The sequence below is a fragment of the Muscardinus avellanarius genome, assembly GCF_963383645.1.
Source record: "Muscardinus avellanarius genome assembly, chromosome: 1".
Classification (NCBI taxonomy): domain Eukaryota; kingdom Metazoa; phylum Chordata; class Mammalia; order Rodentia; family Gliridae; genus Muscardinus; species Muscardinus avellanarius.
This window is the reverse complement of record NC_137786.1, coordinates 203,757,499-203,778,260: the sequence shown is the minus strand read 5'-3', so window position 1 is coordinate 203,778,260 and position 20,762 is coordinate 203,757,499.

Below are 20,762 nucleotides of genomic sequence, written 5' to 3'. Positions count from 1 at the left end.
ATACCCTAACAATTAGTATTTGTGAAGGTGCCCAATGAATGGGAAATATTCCACACATGATAATAATTATTAATGTCATTACTATTATTACTTGCAAAGACTGCTTAAGTAACAATTTGATGCTCTATGGTGGTGGAATGAGGTTTATGAATTTGTATGTTTTTTCCTGTGTGTTCTAGCTCAAAGAATCTTCAATAAGCAAATTTAATAAAAATTATTTATTTCTTTCATCTATTAGCAAAAAAACAAGTTTTCAAGCAAGGATTACATAGGAAGGAATCACAGGTGACAAGGTGCCATGGAACAACTCAAGTTCAAGATATATTTGGAAGCAATGTGACCTTAGGGAAGTCACTTAATCAATCTGGATCTCTGTTTACTCAGGTATAAAGTTAAAAAGCTAGAAAATAGCCATTTTCTTAGCTAGCAAATGATCTTTTAGTTTCTTCCCAACCAGGTATTAAATGACTTTTCATGTTGCTCATTAAATTTCCAGGCTCCATCAAACTGTTCATTATGTAGCCTACTTGCTTGCTAGATAACTCTATATATTTTTCATCCAATTTTCCATTCTAGCTTTCCATTTGGTGCATTTTTATTAGCACTGCAAAGTGTTAAGCACCTCTTTCATTAGATGATAGCTGTGTGTGTGTGTGTGTGTGTGTGTGTGTGTGTGTGTGTGTGTGTAGGGAATTTTAAAAAAATCTAAAGTTCAAATTTTGTTGGTAGTAGATATAACTGCTTTAATAATCTTTCCCTTTCTTCTCTTCTTTTTACTTCTCCTTCCTTCCTTCCTTCCTTCCTTTTGAAATGTGGTTTCACTATCAGACTTGACCTCATGATCCTCTTTTATCAGCTTCCAAGTAGCTGCAATTATAGGCATGTATCACTATGCCCAGCTAGTTGTTTTAAATACATATTAGCACTTGTGGGCTGGGCACCCACAGGGCAAAGTTAGACAGCATCATTCATGGAAAAGAGGCAGTCTATGACTCCAGCATCATGGAAGAGAAAAGCTTCTACGGAGAAAAGAGACAGTGACTGACTCCTTTATTTCTAAAGTTTAAAGATACTGGAAAATGTCTAATGGGTTGGCGTGGACTTGATAAAGGCCAAATGATGTGGAAGAGCCAAATTATATTGAAAGGCAGCTCATTATGGAGGCATAAGAATTTCTGATCAGTAATAATTTCTCTCATCAGGGGCCGGACTTTGCCAGAGTGGTAGTCCTGATTTCATGTGTAAGATGATTGACATTGGAACTGTTTTGGTGCAAGTGCACTGACATTTTGAACATGCACTGGGAAAAAATACTTCACATATAGTTGAATTTAAAAAAATAAAAATTCTCCATCACAGCCAAGGAATACTTAGGTATTTGGCAGGTTTTTTTTTCCCTTGAAACTAAATAGAATTGACAACCGACAGTGTTATTCTTTGACCACCTATCACAGAACCAACCACCATCTCGCATCACAGAACCATCTTTCCCTGAAAAATCCATGAAACTTTCTTCCAAACCAGTATAAGAATATGTGTAGTAACACCAGAATGGTGGATGGAAGCCCAGCTTTGTCACTGGCCAAGTAATGACAGTCATATCCACCAGAAATAGGAATCAGGTTTATTGAGGATTAGTAAACATAAATGTTGCTTTCAGTGGGTTTCCCATTCAATCTTAAGGGTGGTTTTCTTTTTACATAGTTAAAAGCGGAGAAGCAAAAACTCTCAGACTCAAGAATTCTTGAAGATTATTAGAGAACACTTGTAGAAAAAATCAAAATGATTGCTTAAAAAGTGAGAATACAGAGCCCCTGAAAATTGTGTATTAGTATAAATGTGACTTTGTTTGAATACAGTCTCATGTTAAATTAATATACATACACCCAGAAAACATAAGGAGAGGTTATAATATTTTAAATCAGTTAATATTTTTATATTTTTATGAAATAGTAACAAGGCATTTTAGCTTCAAATGAAAGTCTCATGACTTAGTTAATATGAGCTACCCCTGAGCTGTGAGATAGATCCTCTCACTAAATTGACAGGTCATATTTTTTAGTGTATTCTTAAAGGGTAAGGGAAATGCCTTATATAGATATTACCTAGTGGCTAGCTAGTTCCTATTGGATGATATGCAGCTTCTTGCTACACTATTATCTTTTTTTTTTTCTTGGTGGTACTGGGGTTCCTGGAAACCTTTCTACCTCTGGGCTACACTCCCAGACCTATTTTATATTTTTATTTGGAAACAGGGTCTCTTAAGCCAGAGAGGCTGGCTTGAACCTGCGGGATCCTCCTGTCTCCGCCTCCCAAGTGCTGGGATTACAAGTGTGCGCCACCATGCCTGGCTACACTATTATCTTTTATCTGCATGAATAAATTGAAATATCCATGAATTGCAAATGTATATAGTATTTATTTATTTATTTATTTATTTATTATTTATTTTTGTGGCACTGGATATTGGAACCAGGGAAATTATTCCTCTGAGCTACTCCACCCTCAGTCCCATTTTATTTTTCTCTTTTGAAACAGGGTCTCACTAAGTAGCTGAGGTTGGCTATGAACCTGTGATCCTCCTGTCTTAGTCTCTCAAGTTCCTGGATTACAGGCATGTCCTTCCATGCTCATCTATTTACATTATTTTTTTAAAAAATTTTTATTGGTGCATTATATTCATATATCATATTGGGGTAAAAAAAACTTGTGTGGACATACATGTACATATCACTGATTTAACCCCTACCCAATTCCCACCCAATTCCCTCCCCATCCCTCCTTCCCTTGCTTGGCTTAGTGGTTGACTTCGATATGTTTAAGTACATTGTGTGTTTTAGAGAATTTCCTTCTTTCCCCCTCCCATCCCCTCATTTAGGTTGTCTTATTTGCTCCTCTATAAGATTTCCTATTTTCATTATTTTAAATGGTTGATTGAACAGGGGCTTGGAAAGGACCAGCTATTTGTCTAAAGTCACATTGTGGTTAATGGTAGAATGTGGGCTCAAAACTGCACTTTTGATACTACTAAGTGCTATGTTTTTTGATCTGCTTTATTTTGTGGTTGGAAGAAAACCTGAAACCTTTGGTAGAAGTGAAAATGGGGAGATAAGTTTCATTTTTTACTAGAAAGTGGCAGGAATTCTAGAAAGATTGTTAAAAATAGACACAAGCCATTTAAAAAATTGCCTTCACAAACTGTCTGAAGTGTGTGTGTGTGTGTGTGTGTGTGTGTGTGTGTGTGTGTGTGTATGTGTTGGAAAGAGCAAGTAAGGAATCCTGGGATAACTTCTGTGCTTTAACTATATTTTACAAGTAGCTAATACAAGTACTTAAGACAATAATAATTTACCTTTTGTTGATTCTACATGCAAAAGAGAATTTTATGCTCTTGGTTATTTAGTTTCTCCTGAAGCTTGGAAATTTAATTACCTTAGTTCCCCCCTTTTTGCTATATTACAAGTGGCATATTATTAATTTTCCAATGCATTTGTAATTTTTATAATAGTATATGTCATACATAAATATAACTATCAGACAGATAATAAATTAGACTGAGTTTGGAGTCTCTCTATAGAATACCTGGCAAACACTATTTGGATTAGTATCTTTGAAAATATGAAGTACAGAAAATTCAGAGTATACATATATTTACAGACTTTATATAATTACAGGATATATTTTTATAGTGTACATATATGTATATGTATATGTCCTAAATCTCATTTATTTCAAGAATATCTTGTAAGTTCAGGGAGTATATGCTTTTTGGACTTCGTTTTGAAAATAAATGCCCTTGGGAAGAAAAACACAAGAACTCTCTATCAGTCTTTTATTCCATAGGACTTGACTTTTTGGAAATTAGCTAATGGCAATTTCCAGAGACTCTGAAGGAATTAGACATAAAAAGGAACATTTCAAGCCAGATATGGTGGTGCCGGCCTATAATCCCAGCTACTTTGGAAGTTGAAGCAGGAAGATTGCAATTTCAAGGCCTGCTGGGTCTAACAAAGAAGTAGCAGGCAGTCTTGTTAGGTACCCATCACCAGGATGGGGTCAGTCAGCCCAACCTTTCTCTTTATGATCTTGTGATTAAGATTCAAAATCTCTGAGAGAGGGAACAAGACCATGTTCTAAGACTGGGGTACAAGCGCTCCTCATGGATTAGCTAGGACTGAATACCTTGATCAATAGTCCATCAAGATTACTAACACTGAAGGGGGAAAATATGAATGGAGTCCTGGTGGCAAAAAAATGAGATGAGATCTTTACTGAAAAGTCTCTACCACTGCATGTTTGTTTCAGGGGAGGGCGGGCTGCTGAGAGGATGCCATGCTAGGGGCAAAGGGAAGTGCAGCAATGCATAGCTTAGGCCTCTATGACAGAGGCACATGTCTTGGGCAACTTGGGGATCAACTGTGACATGGGAACAGAAAAGGGTGGTGAAGAAAATGGAAATGGTAGAACAGTCAGAAGACAAGCAACCAGGCTTGGTGGTGCACCTGTAACCCTAGTACTTGGGAGACTGAAACAGGAAGATCACAGGTTCAAGGGCAGTCTTAGCAATTTAGCAAGACTCAGCAACCTATCAAGAGCCTGTCTCAAAATAAAAATATAAAAATAAAAAAGGGCTGAAGATATATCTTGGAGGTAGAATGTCTCTGGGTTCAATCTCCAGCACCATTAAAATTTAAAATGAATAAAAACTAGGTTTTGAGATAACTGTTGACATTATCAATTTTGTAATTGGTTGTTTTAGTTCTTCAAAAGCAGGGGTTTCAGGCTGTCCTGCATGCATCACAGAGTCATAGTAAAGTGCTACAGGGAACTTGGAGAGGACTCAGAAGGCATATTTGGAATGGCTGGGCCCCTGCCACATGTCAGTCTGAAATGCTTTAAGTTACATGCTTTATGAGTTGAGGTTTCATATGTGAATCTCATTGGGAGAAAAAAAAAGTCTTGCTGCTAAAAATAGCACTTGAAAATCATCTATTGAAGGAAAAAATGAAAGAAGTTTTTTAAAATAGATACGTAGGCTCTTCAAATTGTCATAATCTCTATCCACAGTTGGGCAGCTGAATACACAAGCACAATATTGCTTTATTGTTTGATTCTTATCAATATTACCTCAGCATGATTCCCCCGATTCATTTTTCAATAGCCAGAGAGAGCTTCAGCCTGCAGAAAATGTTTACTTGCCAAGACGGTTTGTTGAAATAATCCTAAATTGTATTTGGTCTATTTGGTCCACAGGGGAATTAATAGACTCAGACAGATCGGGCTTCTGTTCTGAAAAATATCGCCTTCTTAATGGATTCCCTGAAAGGCCAGTTCAGCTGTCTTGGAATCCTGAATCCTTCTTTTTTATTTTTTGATACTGGGAATTGAACTCAGGAGCATTCTACCTCAAAGCCACAACCCCACTCCTAACCAGGGTTTCACTAAATTACTGACCCTGGCCTCAAAGCTCTGATCCTCCTTGTCTTTCCCTCTGAAGTACTGGGATTACAGATATGCACCACTACACCTGCCTTCTGAATTCTCCTTGATATCAGGGAATTGGTATTGATAATTTCTTGATGCTGGAATCCATCTACATTTTCATGTGCTTTATGGAGTAAGTTAAACTGTCTTTGGGATACTGAGTTGAGATCAGAGAAGGCATTTCCAGAGGCAATAGGAGAGTCCGCAGGGAGAGAATTAGTTCAGTTTTGCTCCAAGCAACACAAATTGTGTGCATATTCTTATACTGCTTTCAGTAGGCTGAACAAAGGGTGTCATGCGAGATAAAAGCAACAGTTTTTACATTTGTTGCTTAGACATACATCAACCTACCATTTGGTCTTCGAGATGCTTTATTATACACTAATTATGATACTATGTCTTTGTCAGCATGAAGTAGTGGTATCTCCAAAATATACCACTATAATCATTTTCATTTGTATATTCTGTTAGCCTTGTAAAATTCTTTGTAGGGCACAGATGAATATGTATATCCAGTTTTATGTCTATGCACATGTCACTGGTATGGTACAAAAAAGGTTTGTGTGTTATGATTTATACTTCCTTGAGAAAGGCTGTCTGTTGGAGAAGAGAAGACACTCAAAAAATTATGTAACACAGAGTGATACTTAAAAAAGAAGAGAGGGTAAATTTTAGAATGGAGAAGAGACTAGAATATAGAAAACTGTTTAAAGAGTAACTTTTTTCTTTTTTGTATACGAACTCCTATATACATGGTCATTTTTAAAGGGTGTATTCAAAGCAAAAATAGAGTCAAAACCCCCAACAGTCATTAGCTCTCCAAGGCAACTGATGGCAATCTTGTGTATTTCCTCAAAGCCTTTTTATCTTTTTCCCTTTCATTTCTTATGTAGCTGTGTTCATTCAGCATGCACTTTCACGTTTTGCTCTGTTTGCTTAATAGTATGCCACAGAATCAGTTTCTTTGTGAATAAACATTTGTTAGCATTTTAAATTATTTCTAAATCTAGATTTCTAAAAGTGGAGTTAATGGGTTAAACATGAGTAGATGTTGGAGGTTTCTAACCTCCAAAATGGTTCTGCTAATTTCCATTTCCAGTTTGTCTTCCAATTTACACTCTCATTTACACTTTCTGAAGTTCTCAATGGGAATGTACATCCTATTGGGTATCATCATAATTGACTTTCATCAGCACTGCATGTATAATTTTTATTGAATTTATGAACTTAATCATCAGAAAGTTCTTATTTGCTTTTCCCCTTTGCATTTCTTTTTAAATTACTTTCTTTGATACATTATAATCTCACATCATAACATAGTTCAGAGTGATGGTGACATACATGCACACAGCACTTGGTGAGTTTCCCTTCGGATCCCTCCTCACCCCCACTTCCCCATACATGATATTGAGATTGGCATTGACATTCTTACATATGTACATAATTTCAGTGGAAATGTTTCCTTCATTAATTCTCCCCTGCCGCACACTCTCCTAGACCACCTTCCTCCCTCCACTAGGGTTTCTCTTCCATTATCTCAAGTCCCTCTTGTATCCTAATTATTCCCTAGCTTCCACATAGGAGATAAAATATGTAACTCTTTACTTTCCATGACTGGTTAATCTCACTTAGTAGTACTATTTGTCATGTGTTTGTTGGCTTTCAATATTTTACTTTTTGTTGATAGCTATTTATTCATCTATAGATTTTTTCTATTTATAGATTTATGTTTTTATTTCTATATTTTTGATTTTATTTAAATTTGCATAGTTTTGTATTTTATTCTATTTCTTCTTTTTATTTTTTATTTTTTAATTTATTTATTTTATTTATTTTTATTGGTGCATTGTAATCATACATCACACTGGAATACAAGACTTGAGAGGATATACAAGCACACATCATCCAATTAGCCCTCATCCAGCCCCCATCCCATTCCCTCCCCCTCCCTCGATCCCATGATTGTTTGGTGATTAACTTTGATGCATTTGTTTATGTACCTCCTGCGTTTTAAAGAGGCTCTATCCTCCCCTATTCCATACCCTCTGATTGGTCACCTTAATTGCTTCGCTGTAGGGCCCTTTCTATAGCTCGACCTCTTCCTGTTGCCCCTTTCCTCCTAGTTATTGCTGATTAGGGGAAGCATCTGGTTTTTATTTTCTGTGATATTTCTCTGTGCATGTCACGTTGCAAGTACCAATCCCACTCTTGACAGCCCCAGTAGTGGCCTGGCTACCTGGTGGACTGATCCAGACCTCGCTGGCTCAAGCAGCGGCCTTGCTTCATGGGAGGCCCTGATTCTGGCTTCACTGGCCCCCACACCGGCCTAACCCCTCGGCTGGCTCCGATCCTGGCCTCAGTGGCCCCAGCACTGGCCTAGCCTCAAGGCAGGCTCCGTCCCAGCCTCGCTGACCCTGGCACTGGCCTAGCACCTCGATAGACTCCTATCCTGGCCTCAGAGGTCCCGGCACTGGCCTTGCCTCACGGAAGGTTCCGATCCCAGCCTCACTGGCCCCAGTACCGGCCTAACCCCTCGGCAGGCTCTGATCCCGGCCACATAGGCCCCAGTAGTGGCCTTGCCTCAAGGCAGGCTCTGATGCCGGCTGCTGGCCCTGTCACTGGCCTACCCTTCGGCAGGCTCCCATCCTGGCCTCGGAGGCCCCAGCACTGGCCTTGCCTCACGGCGGGCTCCGATTCTGACCTTGTTGACCCCGGTACTGGCCTAACCCTTCGGCAGGCTCTGATCCTGGCCTTGGAGGCCCCAGAACTGGCCTTGCCTCTAGACAGGCTCTGGTGCCAGCCGCTGGCCCCGGCACCAGCCTACCCCTTGTCAGGCTCCGATCCTGGCCTCGGAGGCCCCAGCACCGGGCTTGCCTCATGGCAGGCTTCAATCCCAGCATATCTGTCTCCATTGCCAGCCTCACCCTCGGCAGGCTCTTATCCGAGCACCCTCTTTGCCCAACCATTTGCCCCATGCTCTCGAGGGTGTGTGGTGGTGGTAGCATTCTGCCTCTGGGGTTATTACTTCAAAAGTTCCAGGTGTAATGCATCAGATCTTTGCCTCCCCTGAGTACTGGCCACTGCCATTGCCTCTGCCTCCACCATTTCAAATCTTTCCCAAGCTCTTTTTCCACTCTGAATGTTGTCCAGTGTTCCTAAGCATGCACGGCGGCAACATTTGACGTTTGGTGTAATTTCTCCAAAAAATAAGGTTGGTAGGATCAGATTTCTGCCTCTCCTTAATACAACTCTCCACCGCCATTGCAGAGACTGCTTCCAACACTGCCTTCCTCCTAGGTCTCTGCTAAACTCTCTTCTTACAGGTGATGTCCAAGATTCTTAAGAATGTAGAGAAGAAGCAGTCCTCCTTCGCGGGGAATTTTTCCAAAAGTTCCAGTTTATTTGGATAAGTTCTGTCTACATCTCCAGTATCCTGGTATCCACCACAGCCTTCTTGAACCCTCCCCAATATTTTTATTTCTTTTCTTTTCTTTTTTTTAATAAGAGAAGACAGTACGTATGGTTCAAGGAGGTTGTGGGATCAGGCACTCAGTAGCACTGTGACCCGGCCCGGTTTCCCCGGGGTCCAGCATGCTCTGCATGACTCCGCCCAGGGCCCAGCGTCCTGCACCAGGGCCCCTGATCTCCGCCTGGGACCCTGGGCCTTGAGACGCAGCCTGGTTTCTCCTAGGGTCTGGAGTGCTCCGCAGGATCCCGTCGGGGCTCAGGGTCCTGCGACCCAGCCCAGGTTTCTCGGGGTTCCTGCGTGCCCTGCCTGACCCCGCCCTGGGCCCAGGGCCTTGCGACCGCGCCTTGATTTCTCTGGGGGTCTGGTGTGCTCCGCGCGATCCTGCTCAGGGCCCAGAGTCCTGCTACTTGGGCCCAGGCTCTTCTGGGTCCGGCGTGCCCCACCTGACCCCTGCCCAGGGCCCAGGGCCTTGCTTTTATTCTATTTCTTATGAAGACATGTTAACACTTTGTTTAATGACTTTTATGTGTTTTTTATGTCAGAGGTTCACCTTCTTGTTAAAAGTTTACTTATTATGTGTTATATTTTCAAATGCATAGGAATTTTAGGATATTAATTTGTTTAAATCTATTTCTTAATTATTTCAATTTTTGATTTTTTTGTTTGTAAAGATTTTTATTAGTTCAGAATCAGAGAAATACTTTCCTATATTTTCTTACAGTGTTTTTTTCTTTTGTACTTATATTTAACTCTTTGTTCTCCCTGGCACTGATGTAGGAGTATACTTTGTTTTTTCTCCCTGAACTTCTTGTTCTGTCCTCTAGGGTACTTCATGATCTGGTCCTTGTCTATCTTACTAATTTCATTCCTCTCACTCATTTTCTTTTGAATTATTTGTTCTCTATTTACTCTTTTATAAAATTAACTATATTTCTGAGTAGAATTCCATTATGTGTATTTCCCATAACTTTGTAATCCATCTATCTGTTGATAGACATTTCATAATTTGGCTATTGTGAATTGTGCTCCTGTGGACATGGGTATGCGTATATTATTTTAGTTCTGTGGTATAAACCCTTTGGAAAGATACTCAGGAAAATTACAGCCAGATTATAGGGTAGATCCATTCCCAGTTTTCTAAGGAATCTCCATACTGGTTTCCATAGTGGCCCAACTAGTTTGCAGTCCCACCAGCATTGTAGAAGAGTTCCTATTTCCCCACATCTTCACCAACATTTATTGTTTATCAACTTCTACTCAGAAATAAAGAAGAACAAAATTATGTCATTTGCAAGAAGATGGAAGGACCTGGAGAACATTATGTTAAGTGTGATTAGCCAATCACAGAAAGAGAAGGGTCATATGTTTTCACTAATATGTGCAGGATAAGGAATAATTGGGATACAAGATAAAGGAGAAGAAACCACAGTGGAGTCAAGGAAGAGATTTAAGGGTAAGGGAGGAAGAAGACTGAGGTTCATTGATGGAAATGCTATCATTGACTATGTGTATACATGTGAATATACCAACATCAATCTCAGTGACCTGTATTGAGAAGAAAGGAGATAGTAAGGGGGAAAGTGCTCACCAAGTACTGTGTGCATGTATGTCCTGGTCAATGTGATTTACATTATGATGAGAGTATAATTATCAATAAAAGCACATAAAATTAGCTAATTAACATAATTTTTATATACTTATTGCTAAATAGTGATTATGTTTCATAAAGAGGTATAGAGTGATAAAAAATTCATGCATACAACATTTAATGTGTTCCACTCTGAGTGCCACTCCCTCCCCTTTCCTGTACATGTTATTGAGATTGGTATTGATAATTTCATATATGGAGAAAGCATTATTTAAATTATTATCTTAATTACTTCTCTATCTCCTCTTCTCTTTCCCCTAAACCTCGATCTTCACACCCTTGAAGTCTCTATTCCTTTATCTGAGGTTTCTTTTGTTACCTAATATTTCTCTAGCTTCCCCATATTAGAAAAAAAATAACACTATATTCACTTTCTGAGAGTGGATAACCCACTTAGCATAATCTCAAGTTCCCTACATTTTCCTGCATATGATATAGATGGTGATTATCAAGAACACAAACAATAATAAATGCTGGTGAGGATGTGGGAAATAGCCCATATATACTACTAGTACGACTGTAAAACTAAAAGTAGTACAATTGCTATGGAGATCAATAGGGAGATTTCTGAGAAGACTGAGAATGAAACCACGATACAATCTAGCTAAACCACTCCTGGGCATCTTTCTAAATAAATTAATGTCATGATATTATAATAATTCATATATTTCCACATTTATAGCAGCACAATTAACAATAGCCAAATTATGGAGCCTATATGTATATCAACAGATGAATGCATCATAAAACTTTGGTATATACTTTCAATGGAACTTTACTCGACCATAACAAATAAAAATTTACTGTGTACTTATTGTCTCCAGTGTAAGAGCCTAGACTGTGTGACACATGGGCCTTGTCTGTCTGCTTCTCAACTATTTCCCCAGCATCCAGAACTGGCCTGGTCCATAGTACATATTCAACTAATATGTTCCACGGGCAAAGGAATGAATAAATGTATGCGATAAAATCAAAACAAAAACCACTGACCTTTACTGAGTACCCATTCTGTAATTGTTTACTTGCTAAGTATTATACAAGCTGTATGTATGTATGTATGTATGTATGTATGTATGTATGTATTTTTAAATTTATTTTTGTGTACTATAAATTGAGCCCAGGAGCATTATACCTCCAAGCTATACCTCAGCCTTTATTTATTTTTGAGACATTGTCTCCCTAGATTGCTGAGAGTCTTACTACATTCCTGAGGCCAGCCTTGAACCTAGAATCTTCCTGTCTCAGCCTTCCAAGTCCTGAGATTGCAGTGTGTACCACCATGCCCAAGTTACAAGCATTATTTTACACAATCTACCAAATAATATCTGCTTATTGAGGCTATAATAAACTATATTGCTACAAACAGCATATCATAATAATGGGCACTATTATATTTCCCACTTAAAGGAAAGAAAGAAGAGGAATTGAGAGTCTAAGTCAAATAACTCTGCCCCATTCCTCAAGGGAAAAAATTAATTCATTTTAATTAGTTTATCCTACCAGGTGAACTTCTGGATCTTTCTTTTAGCTCATTTCCAAATAATCTTATTGAGCTTTTGATTAGAAATGCATTAGCATTACACCCTTTAATTAATTTTGGAAGAGCTTCATCTTTTGAAAATTGAATCACTCTCTTCTGGGAAGATTGTCTTTCTCTATTTCAATTACTTTATGACCTTTGATAATGTTTTGTAGCATTTTTACAGGTTCCATATATATTTTTAAAGATCATTTTATAATGAACTATTTTCCATTTTCCTTGCTATTTAAATATTGTCATATTTTAAATTCTTTACTATAAGTTTCTTGTCCTTAAATAATATAAAAAACTATAAAGTTTTTATATAGGTATTTGTTTCAGGGTCATTATGCATTCTATTGGCATCTTTAGAAAATAGTGCCCACTGTCCCTTCAAATGTTAAAAGTAAATGTTAGTGGCAAGAAGTTACCATTGTTAAAAATAAGGATTCGAAGCAAGGCATACCTGGTTTAAATTTCTAGTTATTGACTCTAAGAATATTACTTAGACTCTTTGCACTTGATTTTATCAGTAAAAAGGGTATAATGATAATTTCTACCCATAAGCTGGTTGAGGAATAAGTTAAGCAATGATGTCAACCATTTGGAACACTGACTGATAAACAGTTAAGTACTTTATAAATGTTGGTGTTGATTAGTAGTGTTCTTGGACTGTAAGTGATGTGCAAATCTTTGTTTCCAGATATTAAACTATAAGAAGAACATCATATTGTGGAATTTCATGCTCTTTGATCAGGGATAATGCAGACAAACCTATAGGAAAGGTCAGTGATTATAGAATCACTTTTACAGTCTTGTTTTTGGCTGCAAAGTCAAATGAAGATGTCTGCTTTCATTTGTATTTCTATTTCTTTCTGTGTTATAAGCATGTTATATATGCATGTTCTTTGCATACACATATATGCATTGTTGTGTATATATATACTTATCTATACTTATGTACATAAATATGCTTTATATATAAGTATTATATATGCATATATATACACACACAAGAATGCATATATGTGCATGCACAGACACACACATACACAGCCGCAATCCTGTACCTTTTAAAAATTACTACATGGCAAGAATTTTTCTTATTCCATGTTAATTTCTGTTGCTCCCTCGTGAACCCTTTGCATTTCATGGTGGTTATCCCAACCTCCTTGTTCTACTCTGAGAAATATACCCAAATATGGCTCTGCAAACAGAAGTCCTCACAAAAGAAAGGTGATAAAGAATGGGACTTAAAAGAGAGCTTTATATTTGATTTGTATGCGACCCTGTTTCATCTCTAGGTATGTCTTGCCTCTTCTTAGATGTCTAATATCTGATTATAAATATGTGCATGTTGGTGAGGGAGATATGGTGGTGGTTATGATTATAGTTAACTCAGACTTTATAAAAATCTCCTCCTGCTTTTATTCTTTTTTTAAATTTTTTTATTGGTGCTTTGTAATCATACATCTTAATGGGATAAAAGACTTGTGTAGACATACATGCACACATCACCCAATTAGCCCTTACCCAATACCCACCCAATTTCCTCCCCATCCCGCCTTCCTATTCTTGGCTTAGTGATTGACTTTGATACATTTATTTAAGTACATCATGTACTTTAGAGAGTTTCCTTCTCTCCCTTCCCATCCCCTCAGTTAGGTCGCCTTGTTTGCTCCTCTATAGGATCTCCTTCTTTCTCTAGAGTTCCCCTGTTACCCATTTCTCCCTGGTTTTCACATATTAAGGAAAGCATCTGATTTCTTTCTTTTTTTTTTTTTTGTGACTGACTAATCTCACTTAGCATAATGTCCTGCAGTTCCATCCATTTCCCTGTAAATGTAATTGTGTTTTCTTTATGGCTAAGTAAAATTACATTGTTGTACATATCCCACAGTTTTGTAATCCATTCATCTGTTGATGGACATCTTGGCTGGTTCCATAGTTTGGCAATTGTGCAGCTATGAATATAGATACACATGCATTAGTTTGGTAGTTTGGTTTCTTTTCTTTTGGGTAGGTACCCAGAAGTGGTATTGCTGGATCAAATGATAGATTTGTTCCCATTCTTCTGAGGATTCTCCATACTGTTTTCCAAAGTGGTTGCACTAATTTGTAATCCCACCAACAATGTTTTAGAGTTCCCACTTCTCCACCTCCTCATCAGCATCTATTGTTGTTTGTGTTTTGAATGATTGCCATTCTAGTTGGAGTTAGGTGAAAACTCAGGGTAGTTTTGATTTACATCTCTCTGATTGCCAATGATGTTGAGCATTTTTTCATGCGTTTATTGGCCATTTGAATTTCTTCTTTCATGAAGAGTCTATTTAATCCACTTTCCCATTTTTTATTGGGTTATTTGTTTTCTTAGTGCTGAGTTTCTTGAGTTCTCTGAATATTCTAGATATTAGTCCTCTAGTGGAGGAGTAGGTGACAAGAATCTCCCATTTTGCTGGCTCTTGATTGAGGTTCTTGACAGTTTCCTTTGCTGTACAGAAGCTCTTCAGTTTCATGCAATCCCATGTATTGATTCTTCTTTTAGTTTCTTATGCCTTTGGGGTCTTGTTGAGAAAGTTTTTTATCTGTGCCTGTGTGTTGCAATGTTGGACCTATGCCTTCTTCAAGGAGTCTCAAGGCCTTAGGTCTAATTTCCAAGTCTTTGATCCATCTTGAATTGACTCTTGTGCAGGGTGAGAAAGCGGGATTTATTTCCATTTTTCTGCATATGGTTAACCAGTTTTGACAACACCATTTGTTGAACAGACTATCTTTTTTCCAGTGTATGTTTTTGTCCCCTTTGCCAAAAATCAATTGGCTGTAAGTGTGTGGATTTGTTTCTGCATCTTCTATTCTGCTCTATTGGTCTATGTATTTATTTTTGTCCCAGTTCCATGCTGTTTTTATTACAATAGCTTTGTCGTATAGTTTAAAGCCATGTATTGTGATTTCTACTACATGGTTTTTGTTGCTGAGACCTACTTTGGCTATTTTGGGGTTTTTGTTCCACATGAATTTAAGAACTGATTTTTCTGTGTCTGTAAGAAATGACCTTTGTAATTTAATGGATATTGCATTGAACCTGTAGATCACCTTTGGAAGTATTGCCATTTTGATGATATTTATTCTGCCTATTCATGAGCATGGAAGATCTTTTCATCTTCTAAGATCTTCTTTGATTTCTTTTTTTCAAGATTTTATAATTTTCTTTGTAGAGGTCTTTTACCTCTTTGGTTAAGTTTATTCCTAAGTATTTTATTTTTTGTGGGAAATCCTGAGTGGAAGTGTTTTATAAATTTCTTTTTCAGTGGATGTATGGTTGGTGTACAGAAAAGGTTCTGATTTTTTAAGATTGATTTTGTATCCAGACACGTTGCTTAATTCGTGTATCAGTTCTATAAGCCTTTTGGCTGAGTTTGTTGGGTCTTCTTAGTATCATGTTATCTGTAAATAGTGAAAGTTTGAGTTTTTCTTTGCTCTTTGTACTCCTCTGATTTCCTTTTCCTGCCTTATTGTTCTGGACTGAAGAAAAGTGGAGATAATGGGCATCCTTGTCTTGTTTCTGTTTTTAGGGGGAATTCTCAAAGTTTTTCTCCATTTAATGTTATGTTGGTTATGGGTTTATTGTAGATTGCCTTTATGATGTTGAGGTATGTTCCTTATATTCTGATTCTCTGCAGTGCTTTTATCATAAATGGATGTTGGACTTTTTCACGTGCTTTTTCAGCATCTATTGAAAAGATTATGTGATTTTTGTCTTTGGTTCTGTTTATATGATGAATTACATGAATTGATTTTGTATGTTGAACCAGCCTTGTATCCCTGGGATGAACCCTATCTGGTCATGGTGTGTGATTTTTTTTTATGTGGTTTTAAATATGTGTTGCTAGTATTTTTTTTTTTTTTTTAGCAATTTTGCATCCAAGTTCATCAAAGATATAGGCTTATAGTTTTCCATTCTTGAACTGTCTTTATTTGATTTTGGTATTAGTGTGATGTTGGCTTCATAGTATATATTTGAGAGAGTCCCTTTTTTATATATTTCACAAAATAGATTGAGTAGCATCAGGATTAGCTCTTCTATAAAAGTTTTATAAAATTCATTTGGGAAACCATCTGGTCCTGGGCTTCTCTTTGATCTTAAGCTCTTTATTGCTGTTTCAACCTCTTTGATTGCCATTGGTTGGCTTAAATTTTTATATCTTCTTGACTCAATTTAGGAAGGTTGTATTTATCTAGAAAGTTGTTTACTTCTTTCAGATTTTCCTTTTTTTTGAGTATAGGTTTTCAAAGTAGTTTCTGATAATCCACTGGATTTCTACACTATCAGGAGTGATATCTCTTTTTTTCATCTCTTATCTTCATAATTTGGGTTGATTCTCTCTTTTTTTAGTTAAGTAGGCTAGTGTTTTATCTATCTTGTTAATTTTTTTAAGAAACCAGCTTTTGGTTTTGGTGATATTCTGTATTGTTTTTTTATTCTCTACTTTGTCGATTTCCTCTCTGATTTTAATAATTTCCTATCTTCTACTGGCTTCAGGGTTAGATTGTTCCTGTTTTTCAAGAGCTTTGACATGTGTCATTAGGTTATTTATTTGATCATTTTCTGTTTTTTCATGTGAGTACTCAGTGTTATAATTTTCCTCTTAATATTGCCTTCAAAGAGTCCCAGAGGTTTTGATATGCTGCATCTCTGGGTTTTTTTTGTTTCTAGAAATTTCTTGACATTGCTTCTTGCTTCTTCTATGACCAAGTCTTCATTTAGAAGTGTGGTGTTCAGTCTCCACATTATTTATGTGGTTTCTCTGAGTCTTCTAATAGTTTATTTTTAATTTCATTTCATTATGGTCTGAAAAGACACAGGGAAGTATGTCACATTTTTTTGAATTTTCTAGTGCTCACTTTGTGGCCCAGGACTTCATGTTGATTTTGTTAAAAGTTATTTTTCCATCTTAAATTGGCAAGTCAACTTTTTCTCTCACTAAATATTTTGTAGTAACTATAATATAAGCTTCAAAATTTGAAGCCATGGCTCTACAGGAGAAAGAACAGGTCCTCAGCAGTATGTGTTCTCTTTGTTGTGCATACCTTAGAGTTAGAAAAGGATTTAAGTGCGTCTAGGTATTCATGATGAAGAAGCCATGATGAGTCCTGAAATAAATTATGTGGATTCTAATGAAGTGAACATCAGCCTCATCTGCTGGAGCAAGCACAGAGTTGGCAGTCAGAACTGAATATGAAATCTGCCTCTAATACTTATAAACTCTTTTATCTTAAAAAATTTAACTTTTCTGAGCCTTCATTTTGCATCTGTTATTTGGAAAATAATAGTATCCATGAGTGTGTTTGTTGTGGGGATTTAAGGAGACCTGACATGCATAGTATTTACCACAGAACCTGGCACATACAAAGTCAAAGGCATTGTAACACTAGTGATCATGACATCTATTCAAATCAGAAACAGAGAAGAAAGTCATCATGCTTCCTTGAGGTATAGTTGACCAGTTTAAAATTTTCTCTGAAGTAGAGCCCTTCTCCTTAGAAAACTGAGAAACTATAGTGTATGAAGGCAAGGTGACTTTCAGCCTTTCTATAGTCTGGTAGCTTTGCTTGCAAATGGTAACGGGTAAATATTTTCCCAATTCTGCTGCCACACTGACATTTGATGGTTTCTTAATAGTTTTCCATTTCTTCAATGTATTAAATTCATAAACTATAGCTATTTTGTTGGTCCGTGGCAGGCCTATCTGTGATGTTGAGTAATTGCTTGGCACACAGAAAAGATTGCCTTCTATATTTAAACATGTTTATCAATCATGCCTTCCAGACACCATCTGCCCAAGAAGGGCCACAACAAGTCGAGGCCCAGAGAAGGGTGACTTTGGGAGGACAATTTTCTCAGGAGAATCGACCAGAACCCATCTGGCTATAATGATTCTTCAAGGTGGATGAGGAGAGGGGGAAGGGAGACATGTGCTCAGATAAAACACTTACCTGCTTATTAATTGGGTAAGGCAGGTGCCAGCCTGCTCTTAATTCTGCTGGCAGGCTGCAAAAGGTACCATTTTCCCTGCTAAATAAGTCCTTCAGCACAGAAGACATCTCTAGCAAGCTTTGTAGCAAGACATAAAGGAAAATTTTGAGTTATTATCAACCCAGAGGTTAAGTTAAAAAATAAATTCTTAGTTTTGTCTCCTCAAAGTAAAGGGTAGAAACCAAAGGTAAGAAAAGAAAAGGAAAAAGAAAGAAGAAAATGGGGCTCTCTGGCTTTAAGAATTAATTTAAGAGCACATTTGTTAGTTGTGGTCCAAACTCCTTAACTTGGCATCCAAGGTCACTTTCATGTCCATTGCTCTACCTGGGATACTGCTCCAAAGTTTTGATACTGGTCACACCTAGGTCCCTGGGCAGAGATGGAGATGTACTTTTCACTTTTCTAGGATACTTTTCATATTGATTTTCAGAGGCATTTTCATTTCTGTTTATTAGCTGAGACTCAAAGAAAGTTCATGGAATTTTCCCAAAGAATGCAATTCCACCTTATATCATAGTTACTGCCTTTCACATAGACTCTCACTAGCTTATCTGAAAGCCCCCTGAGGACAAGGTTTATTATGTATAAAGGGTTGACTGTTTAGTTTTTATTTTTAAAAGTAGTATGTGTACCATGCAGGAAGTTCAGTAACAAAAAAGGCCAATACTTAACTCCAACTATTTTTTGATATACATGTATATAAAAATACTAAACTGTGTGTATCCATATGTTTATGTATGTGTCTACACATAATTATACCATTGGGAAACCACATAATGGCTAAAAGTGTGTTAACTAGACCTGGACCTAGATTTTAATCACTTACTGTTGTGTTAAACTAGATAAATTTCATAACTTCTTTGATGATCAGTTTTTTTCATTCTGAGGAAATAATCCTTCTAAATTTTCATTTTCTTGCATATAAAGTGAGAATAATAATGCTTATTTTATAAGTATTTTCTGAGAATTAAACCATATTGTACAAGTAAAGCATTTAACACTGGGCCCATCTGATTAGCTATTGTTATAATAGCAACAATAGTTACTGTACTTACTATAACTATTTATAAGGAATAGTTTCCTTCTCAATATTCTTCTACAGTAGTATTTCCCAGCCTTTTGATCATTATTATTCCGCAACAGGGTTTTTGAAGATATTCATTCCCTAATTACTCTCCACATAAAATTTAAATGCTATAAATATTCTGCCTATTTGTTACACATTTATTTTTGCTTTTTACATAAAAACAAGATTTTTCATCTCCTAAGGCACCAGTTTCAGCCCCCACTGAGAATTCATGCTCTGTAACATTATTTATAATGGTTACATTATATTTTGGTATGTAGATAAATTATAATGGAAATAATCAAGACTATTGTTGAATATTTTATCATTTTTAGCTCTAGTGTAACTAACATTATACCAATGTATTTTTGTACATACAAACATATGTTTGTGTATATCTGTTATTTTCTTGGTTTGGAGGGACTGCTATAAATTGAACCCATGGGTATTATACCTCTAAGCTATACCAAATCTCTATTTATTTCTAATTTAGAAACAGAGTGTCAGTAAGTTGCTCAGAGCCTCACCAAGTAGTTGAGGCTGTCCTTGAACCTGCAATTCTCCTGGCTCAGCCTCCCAAGTCCTGTAGTGACAGGCATACTCTACTACACTCAGCCTGTCTGTGCTTTTTTCTCAGACAAATTCTATACAATGAGCTACCTTAGCTATGGGTTATATGGGTTTTTAGGTATTTTTTGTATATATTATGTTATAGAACTCCTCACATATTTTGGTAACAAACTATACATTTATTCCCAGTACTCCAATGTGCCCATTTTTCTAAATCTGTTTAAAAAATTAATTGTAGTTATGTAATATAATTATATAATAATAATAACAAAGTTCAATGTTATATGCTAAAAACATGTATGCACATAATTCTTTGTGTATTTCCTTATACATCCCACCCAACCTATTTACTAAATCTTATTGAAAGGCATAAAAAATTCATAATTTAAAGTAATTTCTAACAATCTAGAGGAGGGCTTAGTTTTTAACAGGTTTGCACTCCCAGTATACCCAGTGCCTGCCCACCTCCATGGCATCTCTTAGGGCCCTTCAGAACTTACCTCCTGACTCTGCTCTATTGCCTTTACTCTATGCGTGACCTTCCACACCTCAGCATAAGGGATGCACTGCAGACCCCAGCCAATCCATGTGCTGCTTTTCTTTATTGTTCTTATGTATCCAACTGAGTGGTGGTTGTCAAGAGTCAGACACCAAGAATCTTAAGGGATTCAATAAAAGCAAACATATTTCCATCTAATGGTCCTTCCACTTTGAATTTGGATTCCAATTTGGAAGTATTTCTTCTAGCCACAGAGAACAAAATACTATTATTTACATTCCCACATCACTGAAATAAGATTGAAGAGAGACATGATAAAGAAAGACTTCACAAAGATGGAAACCTGATTTTCTATCAGTATTAGTACTTTGTGGAGGGACACTTGTATGTGTAAATATCAAATGTTTGAGTACCTACTATGCAAGCACATAGTAGATCTAATTTATGTGAATGGAGCAATAAAGCAAAAAAAA